We start from the raw sequence: 13,711 nt of genomic DNA on the forward strand, positions 1-13,711 counted from the left end.
ATCCAACCATTCTGGATGGAATGGAATTGCTAAATTGCTTGTATCCTTTGATTAAGAAATCCCACTGTAGGGTATATACCTCACCAAAGTCAATGATAGATTTTAGAAAGATCTCTAATATAATGAAATATTTATAAGAACACTATTTTTGATAGCAAAAACCTGGAGATAAATTGTATGCCCAATGATTAAGGGATAACTGGAAAAGAAACACCTGAAGTATATGAACTTAGTGGAATATCAGTTGCCATGAGAAACAACAAATCTGAAGAATTCATGGAAACATAGGAAGATTCATAAGAACCAATACAGAATGAAGAAAGTAGAAACCCAAGAAAAATTTACACAGTGATGACAATCATGAAATTGGAAAAATATTGAAAGACAGAAAAATTCAAATAAAATATAATAAATAAGGGCGGAGCCAAGATGGCGGAGTAGAAAGACACAGATAAGGAGGCTCTCCCCATACAGCCCATAAAATACCTGTAGAGAGGGACTGTCAACAAATTCTGAAGCAGCAGAAGTGGAGAACGACAGAGTGGAGGAGATTTCTAGCCCAGGGTGACCTGAAAGGCCCACAGGAAATGACTGTTGCACCAGAGGCATACCAGAGCCCATCCCAGCCTGTGGCTGTGCACAGCTCAGCGAACAGCCCTCTGGGGCAGAATCTCCAGTTGCAGAATCCCCAGTCCCAACAGCAGCGGGTTCACAGATCCCTCAACCCACAGGCGCCAAACGTCAGTGACAGGGTTTTTTCAGCTGGTCAGGAAGGGAGAAGGGCCTTACATAGGTCTGGCCTTAGGCAGCCACCACAGAGGCCACATCGGCAGGTGTGGCAGCCAGATCCATTGTTGGAGCATAAAAACCCTGGGAGCACTGAGGAGCTGATTCCTGCCTCAGCCCTGCATGGAGGCCCTGGGGGAGCTGGTCTTTGTCTCACACTGAATGGCAGCCCTGCCCATCCAGCTTATCTGAAAATCAGTCCCCAGTGCTGACTTGGTGGAACTGGAGGCCAGGTGGCTGTGGAGAAGTAACTGCTAAGGTTCTGGGCACAAAAATCCCTCTCTGAGCCCAGATCAGCACACACTTGATTGTGCCACCTTGTGCCAGGAACTGAGATCTTTCAGATTCTCAGAGTATACCCTACTCTTGACAAAGGACCCAAAAGTCAAGTAACTGGTTGGGAAAAATGCCCAAAAAAGGGAAAACGAATAAGACTATAGAAGGTTACTTTCTTGGTAAACAAATATCTTCTCCCATCCTTTTGGATGAGGAAGAACAATGCTTACCATCAGGGAAAGACATAAAAGTCAAGGCTTCTGTATCCCAAACATCCACAATAAATATTCAATGGGCTCAGGCCATGGAAGAGCTCAAAAAGGATTTTGAAAATCAAGTAAGAGAGGTGGAGGAAAAACTAGGAAGAGAAATGAGAGAGATGCCAGAAAAGCATGAAAAGCAGGTCAACACCTTGCTAAAGGAGACCCAAAAAAAATGCTGAAGAAAATAACACCTTGAAAAATAGGCTAACTCAATTGGCAAAAGAGGTTCAAAAAGCCAATGAGGAGAAGAATGCTTTAAAAAGCAGAATTAACCAAATGGAAAAGGAGGTTCAAAAGCTCACTGAAGAAAATAGTTCTTTAAAAATTAGAATGGAACAGATGGAGGCTAATGACTTTGTGAGAAACCAAGAAATCACAAAACAAAACCAAAAGAATGAAAAAATAGAAGATGATATGGGTTATCTCATTGGAGGGGTGGCTGGCCTGTAGGGTGGATCCAGGAGAGACAGTTTGGAGGTTGTGGGACTACCTGAGGGCCTTGATCAGGGGGGAAACCTGGACATCATCTTTCATGAGGTTGTCAGGGAAGGCTGCCCTGATGTTCTGGAACCAGGGGGCAAGGTGGATGTTGGGGGAGTCCACCAATCAACTCCTGGGAGAGATCCAGGAGGAGAGACTCCTGGGAGCATTGTGGTCAGATTCCAGAGTTCCCTGGTCAAGGAGGAGGTGTTGCAGTCAGCTGGAAGGAAACAGTTCAAGTGTTGTGGAAGTGCAGTCAGGATGACGTGGGATCTAGCAGCTTCTACGTTAAGGGATTGAGGGGCATGGAGTGTGGTGTTCCAGAGGTCAAGGGAACTGGGACTGGGGCCAAGAATCACCTACCCAGAAAAACTGAGTATAATATTTCAGGGGGGAAAATGGTCTTTCAGTGAAATAGAGGACTTTCAAGCATTCTTGATGAAAAGATCAGAGCTGAAAAAAAAAATTTGACTTTCAAACACAAGAATGAAGAGAAGCATGAAAAGGTAAACAGCAAAGAGAAATCATACGAGACTTACTAAAGTTGAACTGTTTACATTCCTACATGGAAAGACAATATTTGTAATTCTTGAAACATTTTTCAGTATCTAGATAGTTGGTGGGATCACACACACACACACACACACACACACACACACACACACTCAGCACAGGGTGAGTTGAATAGGATGGGATCATATGTTAAAATAATGAAATTAAGCAGTGAGAGAGAACTATATTGGGAGAAGGGGAGAAATGCAATGGGACAAATTATCTCTCATAAAAGAGGCAAGTAAAAGACTTTTCAATGGAGGGAAAAAGGGGGAAGGTTAGAGAAAAAACATGAAGCTTACTCTCATCACATTCTACTAAAGGAAGGAATAAAATGCACACTCATTTTGGTATGAAAACCTACCTTACAATACAGGAAAGTGGGGAAGAAGGGGATAAGCAGGGTGGGGGGGATAATGGAAGGGAGAGCAGTGGGAGGAGGGAGCACTCTTGGGGAGGGATAGGATCCAAAGAGAGAATAGAAGAAATGGGGGGCAGGATAGGATGGAGGGAAATATAGTTAGTCTTACACAACACAACTATTATGGAATTCATTTGCAAAACTACACAGATATGGCCTATATTGAATTGCTTGCCTTCCCAAAGGGAATGGGTGGGGAGGTAGGGATGAAGAGAAGTTGGACCTCAAAGTTTTAGGAACAACTGTTGAGTATTGTTCTTGCAACTAGGAAATAAGAAATACAGGTAATGGGGTATAGAAATTTATGTTACCCTACAGGACAAAAGAGAAGATGGGAATAAGGGAAGGGAGGGATGTTAGAAGGGAGGACAGATTGGTGATAGGGGTAATCAGAATGCTTGACATTTTGGGGTGGGGGGAGGGGAGAAATAGGGAGAAAATTTGGAACCCAAAATTTTGTGGAAATGAATGTTGAAAACTTAAATAAATAAATTTAAATATAAAATTAAAAAAAATTTATCTCAAGCAAATCTGTCAACAGTAAAAAAATAAAATAAAATAATAAAATAAAATATAATAAATAATTTTGGTTCCAAATTATTAAGTTAAAGCACATGTCCTTTCTACAGAAGTGAAAACAGCATGCACTGTCTTTTACAATCACTATGTTATGCAGTTATAACCCATTTGTTTTATGGAATAGTACTGTATACATGTTAGGGGGCCAGCATTTGTTGATGAATGACTAACATATAAAATTACAAAGTTCTCATTTACAAAAAGGGGAAAAAATTTATCTTTTCTCTTCTCGTATTTTCATTGAAGATGTCTACAATATTCACACAATAATTTTAAAGCAATGAAAAAGCAGGCAAGTGGGTTACTAGTTGCTGGTGACTTCTCAGTAGCCTTTTAAATTTTTTTTTGTTTTGTAAAAGCGTTATCTATGATCTTTTTCCAATTTTCTTAAAACATCCCCTCTTTGTTCTATCTCAAAAATTGATTCCCTCATGTCTTTAGAATCTGAAATACCTCCAAAATGAATTTTCTTCAGTTTGGATTTAGTCAAATTTAGCCAGTCTTTAATATATCTTTATTATATTGTCTTTAATATATCATTATAAATGCTCTTACCATTTTTCCCACATAATGCTTCAGGTAAAGAAGTGGTAGAATCCAACTGATGTGGTTTTTACTATTACTGATACTAAAAATAGATAACCATAGAAATGACGGCTTATCTATTTCATTTGGAATTCTTTGGTTGCTCTTAGGTGTTCAATCTATAAATGATCTTGAGATAATCATGTTGTTAGCTGAATCTCCAACAAACTTTCTGAAGCCTCATTTTCTTCCTTTTTTGTGTGTGAAGTGATTTTCCTGTAATCTTCAGTGGTGTTTTATAAAGGATCTACTCTCTAAACCAGTGTTGCTTTGGGCTGCCAAGTCTTTCAGACTGACAAGAGAACATATCCATGATTAAATGTTAAGGAAATTAAGTATCTCCTACCTAAAGCAGTTTCTGGGCTCTTTGAATTTCCTGTATTATAGTAATTATTTTGCATTTGTTTTGTCCAGATCCTATTTCTTGGAATTTAAACAGATCAAACTAAATTAGCTGTAATTGTAAATTGTGACTTATTTTTTCTCTTAATCTGGTGTTGACCTTTACCTGTGTTTAATCAACTTGATGATTTGACTGTATACAAATTTTTGAAGTGACTGCTTACAGCTGTAACCAGTTAGTTTCTGTCTTTTAAGATAAAATCATTTTATTTTTTAGTGTGCCACATCCATTCTAATTATTTTCTTAAAGAAACTATTCATTGTATGCATGTATCACTTCTTAGTTTGGAAACCTTGTGATCTTTTTATTGACTGATCCTGAATCATTTTTCAATATCATTCTTGCTATCTTCCCCTGAACCTACATTTCCACAATGAAATCACTGATAATAAAAATGCTTACAATACACATTCATGTTACTCTCTAAGGTTTACAAAGTGTTCTCAGAACAGGGTCTGTAGGTAATATAAATATTATCATCCACATGTGGCCAATGTGAAAACTGAAGGTGGGAAAGATTCATTGACTCCATCTAGTCATGCAGTAAAAGTCAGAATTATGAATTGAAACCAAGTATCCTGACCAGAAACAAACTTTGCTGAATATTAAAGTATTTGCTTGTAACCCAGAGTTCACTTATTTGCATAAATCTCTCCTTCTGGATGAACAACCATGATGCAAATATACTTTAGTGCCAGCTGCAATGTTGATTTGGTTTGGAGGATCTTGTCAAGCTCCTCTACTTTTTCCTTCTTTGAGACAGATGTTGGTACATAACTTATAATTATCTTCATGATGGTTTGTTTGATTACCCATCTAATAAGTGGTAAAAGGCAGGAAGGCTAAGTTGTTCCACCATTCTAGCTGTCTCAGGGCACACATTTGAATGAACTTTGTCAACTTCTTTATTTACCTCTTCAGAACAATATGTGAAGATGGTGGAGTATAGGTAGCGATGTAGTTGTACTCTCCCAAAATTCCCCTCCAAACTCCTGAAATCAAATTTTAGAGTGGTAGAACCAACAAAAGGTCAGAGTGAGATATTTTACCAGCATAAGACAACATAGGTTGGCAGGAGAGGTCTGGGTCAATGAGGTGGGCTCCAACTATAGCATGCATGGCAACAGCAATGGTGAGCCTTAGAGGCAGCTGTAACTGTAACAGCAACAGCAAAGAAAGCAGCTTTGGGAGCTCTTGACCCAGAGACACTAGGGGAACTGAACAAGTGGTCAAAAACAGATTGCAGGCGACCCTTTGCTGGCACTTAGTGCAACTGGTACTGATTGGCAAATCTATTGCTCATATGAAGTTCTGGGTCACAGTTTCAGGGTGAAAAAGAGCACTTGTGGTTGGTCACAAGGGAGAAGGGAGTCTGGTTATACTTCCAAAGTCAAAAGAAGAGCTAGTGCTTGAGGACCAAGGGCCCTTCCTAGGTAAAGACCAGATTATAGACCAGGAGATCATTGACCACACCTCATACCTGATCACTCTACCTTGGAAAGACTGAAAATGGGCATACCACCAGAACTAGGTCTGAAAAGAGCAGCACACAAAAAGCTTGAAGCTTGGGGAAGCACCTCCCCACCTCCAGGTAAGCAGAGCCCAACTTTAACATAAAATTCAAAGTCAAGAAAGAGGCTAGAAAAATAAGCAAAGAACAAAAAAAAATTTAACTTGACCACTAAAAGCTACTAAGGTGGCAGGGAAGACCAAGAAGCAAAATCAAAAGATGACAACAATGTGAAAACAGCTAAAGGCAAAGCCTCAAAGAAAAATGTTAATTGGATCCAAGCCCAAGAAGAATTCCTGGAGGAGTTAAAGAAAGAGATAACAGTGGTAAAAGAAAAATTAGGAATTAGGTAAACATAAAAGAATAATCATAAGGGACTGAATAAAGTCAAACTGTTTGTGTTCCTATTTGGAAAAATGATATGTGTAACTGTTGGGGGTGTAAGCTCAGTTCCATGTGGACAGTCTTGGGCAGGTAAAAGTGAGGACTTCTAACCTCAGAGTTCTCATGAGGCTCCCCAGGGAACAGCTGGGAATTGAGGAGTGAGACATGGGCTATCTCATGCATCTCCTCCTCTTCTCCGTGGGATACATGCTGGGGAGAGCATCCCACCCTTGAGATTGGCCCGGAGTCTGAGCTCACCTGTTGTTTACTAGCTAAAGGCTGAGAGCACGCCCAGTATTCACGTGCAAACTATGCGGCAGGAGAGCTTAAGTAGGGTCAGGAAAGCCTGAAGGCGTTCTTAGCGCTGAGGGGCCCTTAGAGGACAGAAGGCCCCTCTCCCCACTTCCACTTCCACTTCCATTCTCTTACTATAAGATCTTTGCCTCCTTGGGAGGAGGACTCCTCTCTGCTGAGGAAGAATTTCCCCTGCACATGTAACCAAGACCCTGAATAAAGCCTAACCCTTGTTCGACTCTGGAAAGTCTCTTCTCTCATACGTTTATCCGGTTTGGCCAGCCAAAGACCTGCGACAGGTAAGGAAAGACTCGGGTAGTCCTTAGGCCTCTAGGCCTGACATGTAACTCCTAAGAACTTTATCATTATTAGGGCAGTTAGGAGTCTACACAGACAGAAGGCATAAATACAAGTTGATTATGTTGGGATGATCTCCTGAAAAAAAAAATGAAAGAAGGAAAAAAGGGATGTATTGGGGAAAAGGGAAAAGGAGAGTTAGAGCAGGAGAATAAAAGAGGCACACCAGGAAGAGCTTTTAGAATGGAGAGGAAAATGGGAGGAGGATGGGGCTATGCTCAAATGTTGCTCTCATTAGAACTGGTTCAAAAAGGGAAGAATATATATACACACTCAGTAGGATATATAAATCTTTCTTAACCAATAGGGAAATAGGAGGAAAAAGGTATAAGAAATACAGGGTTGAGGGGAAAGAGATGATAAAAGCGGACAGGTTAAGGGAGGCAGTGGTCAGAAGCAAAACAGACTTTCGAGGAGGCACAGGATAAAAAAGAGAGAGAGAAGGATAAGCAGAAGAAAATAGAATGAAGAGAAATACACGGTCCTCATAACAGTGAATGTGAATGGGATAAGCCCACCCATTAAATGAAAGCGGATAGCGGAATGGATTAGAAACCAGAATCCAAGAGACACATTTGAAGCAGAAAGATACACACAGAGTTAAAATAAAGGGCTAAAGTAGAATCTATTATGCTTCAGATGAAGTAAAAAAGGCAGGGGCAAAAGCAAAACAAGACCTAATTAAAAGAGATAATCAGATAATCAGACCTAAATAAAAGAGATAACGGTGCTTGTCCTTCATTCTTAAAGATGACCAATGACATCAGGAGGGCAATGTCTTAACTTTCAAGTGAACTGAATTTAAGTGAGACAGAGTTATACAAAGTCATCAGCCTCACTCTGTCCTCCATCAGAGTCCAATGGTAACACAAAATTCAAGATGGCTAGCAATGACCCCAGATGCAGTGGGAGACATTGGCCTTTTTAAGCTAAGGTCTTTGCCAGGTCTCAGTTTGTGTGTGGTAATGCCCATTCAGTAATTAAAGACTAGCCAAAAATTGAGGCAAAAGATGACCTAGTTTGCCTTCCAATCAGGGAAGCTACATTTAGCTAAAACTATAGACGATGAAGGAATATCAAAAAAATTTATAGCAAGTTTCTCTGATGAAGGTTTCATTTCTCAAAGATATAGGGAACTGAGTCAAAATTATAAAAATAAGAGCCAGTCCCCAATTGATAAATAGTCAAAGGATATGAACAGGCAGTTTTCAGAAAAAATCAAAGCTATCTATTGTTATGTGAAGAAATGCTCTAAATCACTATTGATTAGAGAAATGTAAATGAAAACAATTCTGGGAACTTACATGACATCTATCAGAAATGACAAATGCTGGAGGATGTGAGGGAAAATGGGCACACTAATAAATTGTTGGTGGAGTTGTGAACTAGTCCAAACATTCTGGAGAACAATTTGGAACAATACCCAAAGGGCTTTAAAATTGTGCATACTCTTTGACTCAGCAATATCGCTACTAGGTCTGTGTCCCAAAGAGATCGTTAAAAAAGGAAAAAGGACTTATATGTGCAAAAGTATTTATAGCAGCTCTTTTTGTGGTGGCAAAGAATTGGAAATCAAGAGGGTGCCCGCCAATTGGGGAATGGCTGAATGAGTTGTGGCATGTGATTATGATGTGGTACTATTTTGCTATATGAAATGACAATGGGAGTGGTTTCAGAAAAACATGGCAAAACCTCTACGAACTAGGACAAGGTGAGGGAAGAACCAGAAGATCATTGTGCGCAGTAACAGTAATGTTGTAGTGATGATCAGCTGTGAAAGATTTGGCTGCTCTGAACAATGCAATGATCCAAGACAATCGAAGGGATTTGTGATGAAAAAAATGCTATCCACCTGGAGAGAGAGAACTGATGAACTCTGAGTGCAAAGTGAAGTATGATTGTCTCACTTCATTTTTTTTTGCAATATGGCTAATATGAAAATATGTTTCACATGATTTCACATGTGTAATAGATATCATTTCCTTGTCTTCACAGTGGGTGGCAGAAGATGTATGAGGGAAGGAAAGAATTTGGAGCTCAAAATTTTTTAAAAAAAAAGAATTTTAATAAATAAATAATAAATGTCAAGAAAACAAATATGTGAATCTCTGCATTTCCTCACGGTATCATTTACATCTTGTCTAGAAAGCACAGAATTTAAGAATACAGGTTTGCCTACGTTCTGAAGATCTTCTTTGATACATTACCAAGTCAGATCAATAAATATTTCTTAAGTGCTTACAGTGCCAGGAACTGCGCTAATAAACGCTGAGAATACAGAGACAGGAAGAAAGCTAGTCCCTGGCGTGAAGGAGCTTCCATTCTACTGCGGGACTGACCATGAAGAATATCATCCACCTCCAGACAGAGGCGTGATGAACTGAAGAATGAAGCATTCATATTTAGACATGGCTAAGGTAGACATTGATTTTGCTTCACTATCAATATTTGTTGAAAATATTCTGGGGTTGTTTTCTAGGGGATGAAAGGAAGAAAAAATAAATGCTCATTTAAAATAAAAATTAAACAATTAAAATTTATAAATATGTATAATTTATATTTCTGTATTTGCAAATGTTTGTATATGTTCATATATCACATGTAAGTAAATAAAAGTTTAAAAATTTATTGGAAGGCTATGGTGGGAATTATCTCTATTATAATAATCAGCATCACAAATTTAAATACTAGAGTCCTAGACAAAGCTTTGAAAAAATTTCCCCTTTTCCTCCATTAACAGTAAGTGAAACCTCTCTACTCTCTCTTTTTTTTTTCCCCATAGAGTCTCTCCTTAAAGAGTCACCTTTACCTGTATAGCAGAGCATTTCTTACTGTGATTTAAAGGAAGCAAACTTGAAAGGTGATAGTTTTTTTTTCAATGATCTCTTTAGATCTGAATAGTCTGAAATCATTAAGAGGAAAAAATAATAACTAGGGACATTTAAATAGCACTTTACAATTTGCAAAGCATTGTATACACATTATTTTATTTAAGCCCCAGAATAATCCGATGAGAATAATAGCTCTAGTTTATTGTCATCCCCATTTTAAGGTTAAAAAAAACCCCAAGGCTTGGAGAGAATAAGTACATTATGGTCATGCAGTGTCGAAGGCAGGATTCCAATAGAGATGTTCCTGATTCCAAGTCCAACACTCTATCCTATATGTCAGTGACCTCTCTAAGCAACTAAGAGTTTGGGTCACAGGAGGAAACAAAGAAGAAAACAAATATTTATTAAGCTCTTGCTGTGAACCAGGAATTCTTGGAAGTCCCAGGATGAGTCAGGAGAAGAGGGGAACATGGTTTTAAAGTCCAGGGCAAGGCAGAAACAGGGCCAGGAGGAGAAATAAATTTGGCCCAATAGTCAAAATACTTACCCTAAAATTCAAGAGGTGATTTGGTTTCTCATCATAATGATGCAACCGTATTACTTTGAAAGCATACCTACCCCATTTTCCCACCTACAAATAAGAAAGGTAAACCCTGTTTCATCACTACTTTGCACTGACACCAATGAGACAGAATCCTTTGGAAAAATACATATTGTCATCATTGGCAGCTTAGGAAAAAAAAATTGCTCCGCAAAAACCAAACAGCTGTAATGGTTTATACTCTAATGGGAATAATTCTCTTATTTTTACTCTTGATTACTTACAGGAAGGAACTGTTGTTAGGAGTGATAATATTCAGAGGACAAGTTTGATTATTAGGAAATATCTGTTCCTGAATATTTATAAGAAAGGATCACATGAATATTGCTTCAAAGGTCATGTTCTTCTCTTCCTGGGCAAAAAAGAGAAAACAAGAAGCTATGGCTTCAATTCTGTTCTATCTAGGTCCTTGGATATTTCAGTCAAGAAGACCTAAGGGACAAGATTGTTTTAAAATCATGAGTGGACTTTCTCCTCATTCTGACCTCTGGTTTGACCTACAGTGACCTCAGGAGAAGATGGCAACGCACAGTGCGTCTGGGATGCTCCAGCAGGTAAACTACTTCACCACTCCAATGGGCAGACCATTTGCTAAACTAATCAGGCCTCCAATTCAAGTATATGGTCTAGAAAGTCAATAAGCCACTGCTCTTCATTCTGCTACGTCTAAGCAGAATAAACTGAACATTACCCAGAGTAACAAAACTTTTGAAGGATCCCAAAATGATTGGCTCTATTATGAATCCCCATATCAAACATTCTGTGAAGATAAAACCCCTAAGTGACATAATAGCAAAAGAGAAGTTTTCTCCCATCTCAACCAACCTCATGAAATTGCTTGCTGAAAATGGTCATTTAAACAACACCCCAGCAGTCATTTCAGCATTTTTTACCACAGTGAGTGTGCATTGTGAAGAAGTAGAATGCTCAGTTACTACTGCATCTATTTTAGATAATACAACTTTTTTAGAATTAAAAACAGTCCTGAACAGCTTCCTAAGGAAAGGCCAAGTCCTGAAAATAGAGGTTAAGTCTGACTCTTCAATCATGGGAGGAATGATTGTATAGGAGAGAAATATGTTGATATGTCCGCAAGAACCAAGATCCAGAAGCTAAGCAGGATTTAAGCTGTTTGAAAGTAACATTTTTCCACAGCTCATCAATGCAACTTTCAAAAATTGTGGGAACAATGAAATACTTGAAAAATTAAAAAAAAACAACTATAGTGCAAGAAACTACTGCTCCTGAAAAGACACCAGGTCCCCAAATTCCCTTTTCATGACTGTAAGAAGAGAGGTGGGGTTGATGATGACAGGGGACAAGAAGCAGGGACAGAGGGTGCCATCTGTATGGACAAAACAAACAAACTGAGTGGAGAAAAGCCTCCTAAGTCAAATGGTTTTCTGTTGTCAGCACCAAAGCTGACCCATTACTATAATGCTACTCTAATTATGGACAATTCACCAGAGGCAAAGGAGCTCATTCTTCCTTCAGGGCAATGAGTTCATTCCTCCAAGCAAAATCACTGGGTGGGTTTTCCCAGCATTCCTCCCCCTCCTCTCTGGAATAGTGCATTTGGAGCCCTGAGGAGAGACAGATACTCTATCTGGTAACAGGAGTATATACTTGGTATGTATGGACATTGTAAGGCAATTGGGCACACATCGGGATACATAGTTGGCTTCCAGATATACCTCGCTACAGGTTGGATCAGAAATTGGTATACTAATTGAACCACTATCACGATTGTGCTATGGTCTTTCCAAAACCATTCTGTTCCCTAATCTATAATTGAGGTTATAGAGAGGTTAGATTAATGAAAAACAATTTTTATGCTTTTGTACATCTGAATTTTGATCCAGATGTCAGGGCTTTAGGAAGGCTAAAAAGGAAGGTTTTCCTATAATATTCAGATGCCTTTGAAGAATCAACAAGGTCATAGGTTTTAAGCTGAAAGCGCCCTTAAAATTCATTTATTCTAACTCCTTATTTTGCAGATGAAAAAATTGAGGCCCAACAAGGTTAATTAATTTTTCTGAGGTCACATAGACAATAGATAACAGAGCCAAGATTTGAACCTGGGTACCTTGCCTCCAAGTGCAGTGTTCACCCTATTGTGCTACATTCAATCACATCATATAATCAAATAGTCCTATGATCTCCTCTATCCAGAATCTCCCTCCAATTATGCAGATCTTAATCCATCCAGATACCACATAAAATTTACAATGTTAAGAAATCAAATGAAAACTTTAAAAATTTTTACAAGTCATTAACAACTCAATTAAAAAAACTTTAAATATTTAGCATAATGTATTTTCTTAAAGATAAACTGGATCACAATTAAATAGGAAAAGGAGAGCAGGCTGGATTGCCTTTAATAAGTTGCCTATGCTTTAAATGGCCTCAAACTTCTCCCTGAAACAAGGGCTCATCAGTTTTTTTAGTTTTAAAATTTAGTTTAGAGTCAAATTTACAAGAATACAAGTTATTTCCCAATTGATAAATGGTCAAGGATATGAACAGTCAGTTTTCAGAGGAAGAAATTAAAACTTTCTATAGTCATATGAAAAAATGCTATAAATCACAATTGATTAGAGAGATGCAAATCAAAATGGCTCTGAGGTACCACATCACACCTATCAGGTTGGCTAACATGACAAAACAGAAAAATAATAAATGTTGGAGAAACATGGGAGTGTGGGAACACTAATTCATTGTTAGTAGAGTTGTGAGCTGATCCAACCATTCTGGAGAGCAGTTTGGAACTATGACCAAAAGGCTATAGAAATGCACATACCCTTTGACCCAGCAATACTACTCCTAGGACTGTATCCCAAAGACATCATGAAAATGGGAAAAGGAGCCACATGTACAAAAATATTTATAGCAACTCTTTTTGTGGTGGCCAAGAACTGGAAATTGAGGGGATACCCATCAATTAGGGAATGATTGAACAAGTTGTGGTATATGCATGTAATGGTATGCTACCTGGACTTAAATGGATTGATGCTGAGTGAAGTGAGCAGAACGAGGAGAACATTATACACAATAACAACCACAGTGTGTGAGGACTTATTTTGACAGATTTAGCTCTTCTCAGCAATGCAAGGACTTAAAACATTTCCAAAGGAATAATGATGCAAAATGCCATCCACATCCAGAGAAAGAACTCTAGAGTTGGAACACAGAATGAAATTTAATTAATTTATTTGTTATCGGTTTTCAACCATCACTTCCATAAGTTTTAAATTTTCTCTCCCTCCCTGAGATGACATGCAATCTTATGTGGGTTCTAGACTTACATTCTCATTAAACACATTTTCGCATTAGTCATGTTGCGTAAAAGAATAAAAACGAAAGGGAGAAACCATGAGTAAAACCAAACC

The 13,711-nt window shown here is 38.5% G+C and overlaps 1 pseudogene; it reads left to right on the top strand.

Annotated features, from left to right (window-relative positions):
• Positions 1–10,819: 10,819 nt before the first annotated feature.
• LOC140498375 (ATP synthase subunit O, mitochondrial pseudogene) lies at positions 10,820–11,449 on the top strand (annotated as a pseudogene).
• The last annotated feature ends 2,262 nt before the right edge of the window (positions 11,450–13,711 follow it).

Source organism: Notamacropus eugenii, chromosome 4 (assembly GCF_028372415.1).
Source record: "Notamacropus eugenii isolate mMacEug1 chromosome 4, mMacEug1.pri_v2, whole genome shotgun sequence".
NCBI lineage: Eukaryota > Metazoa > Chordata > Mammalia > Diprotodontia > Macropodidae > Notamacropus > Notamacropus eugenii.